The sequence below is a fragment of the Mya arenaria genome, chromosome 4 (genome assembly GCF_026914265.1).
Source record: "Mya arenaria isolate MELC-2E11 chromosome 4, ASM2691426v1".
Lineage (NCBI taxonomy): Eukaryota > Metazoa > Mollusca > Bivalvia > Myida > Myidae > Mya > Mya arenaria.
The window spans coordinates 57,571,881-57,576,367 of record NC_069125.1 but is presented as its reverse complement, the minus strand read 5'-3'; the positions used below and the strand labels follow the sequence as shown (position 1 = coordinate 57,576,367).

The 4,487-nt window shown below is 35.9% G+C and overlaps 1 long non-coding RNA gene across 1 annotated transcript; it reads right to left on the bottom strand.

Annotated features, from left to right (window-relative positions):
• Nucleotides 1-1,823: 1,823 nt before the first annotated feature.
• Nucleotides 1,824-3,692, bottom strand: LOC128232515 (uncharacterized). The gene is made up of 3 exons (XR_008260541.1): nucleotides 3,419-3,692; nucleotides 2,661-3,076; nucleotides 1,824-2,417 (listed from the first exon to the last, which is right to left on the bottom strand). It is a non-coding gene; the product is annotated as an uncharacterized LOC128232515 (long non-coding RNA).
• Nucleotides 3,693-4,487: the final 795 nt, after the last annotated feature.

Here is a 4,487-nt window from a genome sequence, read left to right as displayed (position 1 = left end):
ATCATCCTGTTTATTAAATCATCATGTGAACATCGGGGTTTAATCAAAGATAATCTGAGACTTAATTTAATCTTAGTCATATACGCGTTATTATTTATTTTATCTCAATATTCAACGCTTTTCAAATGCCGATTGAAGGGCAAATAACTTTTCCTTTAACAATCTGAAAATATTTGAATATAAAATAACTGCATAATATTGATACCAAAATTATTTAATGAATAAATTGCGGGGTTGATGTCATTATCGTGGTATGAACGCAATTGGATTGGTCAATGTGTGTGGAGTCCGAAGGACTCCACGCGTTCTTTGACCAACCCAATTGCGTTCATATCCCCGATAATGACATCAACCCCGCAATTCATTCCTTATATTTACACCAATAGTTCATTATTTCATTCAAGAATTGTTAAAAAAATACTTCATTTCATTTATGAAAACCTTTCAGTAATCCGTTCTTACCCATTCTGTAAATAGAACGACCCGACTATAACCGGAAACATTTTTTTTCAAATGACGTCACAATAAGGCGGGAAAAGATCAACCACTTGAAATCACTTTAAAACGTAAAATTAAAACACTTCTGGTACCAATATATTTAAAATATAATAAACTTACACTTTTAAAAATGTTGATCTATATTTTACGGGACCTGCAGACACAATACAACCAATAACAAGATCAATAGCTTTCATCTATATTGTTATGCAATGAATTACAATCCGAACATATCCGAAGATGTTGCGTTCATCGATTGATGAACGCAATTGACCTTACGACAGGATTTGATTGACAGGTCCTATCAGCCAATCAGAATGCAGGGCTGATAAGCCGTGTTGCTATCCGCCATTTTGTCCGTCAAACTGACCAGAGTCCGTCATATACATGCGCTGGCAATTCCTCGCCTTTTTAAGTATTATGGTAAAAAGGTGTTGTCATGGTACTTGTTATTCGGATACAAGGTAGCCAGGCCGACTAAAGATGGCTTCCAATTCGTTCCGTATTCGAAACCAGCGAGTTATTTAGAAAAATACAAGTGCTGTATCAGACTCTGTGGAAGACCTCATCAACAGCTGAACTTGGAAATTTTGAAAGATCGTTCAAAGGCGAAACATCTATACGTCTGTACAAAAGTATTTTTTTGAACAAAACTACTTATTTCAATCCGCTCAAAATTTATTTAATACTGAAATTGTCCGTGCATGACCTAAATAAGTGTTACTATTTTTAAACTATAAACATCGTACATTTATGCTTTGGCTTGTGTTGTCAAATCGGCATTAATGGCCATTTAATATCAGGTTCAACATGGACACGATTGATTTCATTCAAGATAGAGGTATTTTTGTTGATACCGTTATGTAGTTTTTATAAACTGCTTTGCTTTCAAAGTAAATCAGGAAATATCGTACAACTAAATTTTTGTCCGAACCATCGCATGCTTCCGAATCTCATCTACTCGTATGGATCCTATGTAAACAATGGCTTTTGTAGCTGTCATTCCGACACATTTCATAGATTTCTTATTTTCATATCAGCACTTTGTCGACGGGAAATCCAATCAAGAAAACCCTGACCCTCAAGCAGCTACTGTATTTGTCCAGCTCACACCAGCTAGGCCTCCTCCAAAACTCAGATAAATATTTGAGCCACCAAAAAAAAACGAGAACAGATCGGTCTGAATCGTTAAGGTATTATTTTCTGTATAAAACAATTTATTTCACTGTACATTTAAATCAATTATTATGTTCATTAGAACTTGATTCGGCCAAACATGTGCTGTAAAGACTTAGACTTATTATGAATAAAGAACAAGTCAAACATGTACATATTTTCATTGTTATTCTTATATTTTGGGCCATTTACGTAAATCTACAATATTTAATGATAGTTCATCCAATGTTCAGAGTCCGGATCACATGCACACTCGATTAATAGTATTCTTAAAGTTGCACTCTCACAGAATTCTAGTTTGACACTTTTTGTCTCAGAATCGTTTTATTTTGGCATTCTTTAAATTAAGACCTAATATATAAATCACAAAGCAAACTTCTCCGAGCCAAAATATGATAAATGCAATCAAATCCTGTGTAAGTTGTCAAAGTGATCAATCTGTGAAAGTGCAGCTTTAACAGTGAAAAATAACTTCTGCTAATGCTATATATTTTAAAATATATTTGCCATTGCAATAAAGAGATATTCACCTACAATATCATACATAAACACCAAAGAAATATCAAAGTTTAAGTAATGTTTGCAAAACAACAATGTATTTAATAAATCTGATATTAAATATGCAACAACTGGTGTTATACTCCAGAACTGAAGCTAACATCATAGAGGTACATCCTTCCAAGAATCCATCAAAACAACATGCTAAACAACTTCAAGAACTCTCTTCAAAAGACCACACTTTCCTGAAATAAATAAAAGATGCCAATATTAAAATAAATCAGTTACATGTATTGTTAAATATTTTAATACTAGCTGTAAATGCTACTGCCTTTGATGTTTGCTTCCTACATGTATATCATAATGAAATATTGACAAGATAATAGCTAATGTTTTGTGGTTGTTGTTTTTCTCTGGACAAATAGTCCATTACTTTTGTACAGCAAAGTAAAACTAAATGTTATAAAAAGCTTTAAAATAGGTCCTACCGATTATTTGTAAAACTTGTCATCACTGGTTTTCTCTTGCGGTTGACATTGCCTGGACTGGCAAATATCATGTGTGTGTGTGTGGGGGGTGGGGGGGGGCGGTTTCCGGTCTTATGCTAGGTCCCCTGTTGCGGTAGGCTTGTTGAAGACAATAATAAGGGGACTTCCTTATCTCCATCAATCAGAATACTTTAATGGTGTCAACGGTAAATAGCAGGAGACCCTCCACCAGCCTTAACCGGTAAATGTGGGGAGGGTAGTGTGTGTGTGGGTTAGAACCAGCTGCCCGGTCAGCTTAGTTGGTTAGAGCGCCGGGCTAGTGTTCTGGTGGTTGTGAGTTCGAGCCCCACACCGGGGGCAATTTTCCTCCCAGGTCTACTTTTACAGCCAGAGTGTGTGAACATGTTCTACAATTTCTGTAAGAACAAAAATCAAAGCATGTGAATGTTTGAGCAATGCAAAAGTTACAGATTGGTATCACCCACGATTGTCACTTGTCAACTATTACATTATTATTCATAAGGGGGAGTGTTCAATCGCTTAGAACTGAAACTTTTTATGCATAACTCCAATAAACCATTTCTGCTCATACTATAGAATACAAGGTTATACTGTATAGCTGGCATGTAACTGTTATTTAATGTCACTTCCGGGTTCCCCATTCGGGCCATTTATGATTTACTCATATTGTGCGATGATTTAATCTTTAATTCAACAATACTGTAAGAAGGACCAGAGTTATTAAAAGTTAAACTTACCCTTGTTTGCATTTACAGTATGCGTCACACACACGCTTTTCCTTTGTATCGATGTCAATGTTGACAACATGGCGGCTATCCGATTTTCTCTTACTTGGATAGATTTCACCCCGTCAATGTTAGATATCGTCATTTTCTAAAGGTATATCGAGCCTTCCGATGTAGCAGCCAGTTACAAATTCCTTTGACTTCTATTTTTTTCGCATTGTAATGTCACATTTATGATAATTTGTCAGGAATATCGGAAAGCGAAACGACGCGAGACGCCATTACTTCCTCGTTTGTTTGACGGACATAGACAGAGTTCGCTCCCTTGAAATCAGGGGGCGTGGCTTAGAAGCCGCTGTCGTAAGGTCAATTGCCGAAAGGCAGTTCATTTAAGGAACGGAAGTTGAGGTGTAAATATGGTGGCATATAACTGCCGTAAGATAACCAGTTAACGTTCGCGAATTGTGTTGTACAGTTAAAAAAAGGTAAAAGGTGGCAGTTCTGGGCACTTTCAAACCTGTTTTTAGTTTTTTGACATTTATCTTACAAAAAGGTAACGCGAATATTGCCTAGATAATGGATACATATCGCGAAATTAAGTGATTAACACAAAACAATTCGCGTACGTTACCAGGTTATCTAATGTCACCACACAAAATGAAAACAGTGTGCTGAGTTTGATATATAACATGTGTTCAACATCTTTTACCTCTATCTTTTTTAAGGTGAACACGCCGCTTGTTCGCTGCCCGCCTCGGATGTTTTCTGTTGACCATCTGGGATCTGAAGTAAAAGTATCATTTCAAGTCAACAACATGCCAAACAAGGTTAATTAAATATTCTAGTGCCATTTTATTAGGTTGACGACAGCTTAATCTAAAATGGTCAGTTTATCTTTTATTAAATGTTACAATGTCGTTGACCGTGACAGGAATTTAAAAAGGCAATTGAAATATACAATGTAATTTGCCTGTTTATAAGTTGGCACAGATATGACATGGACATGATTTTATTTATTTCTTGCGCACGAGATAATTTGTCATGCGCACTAGTTGCTATACACATAAAAGTATGCACATGT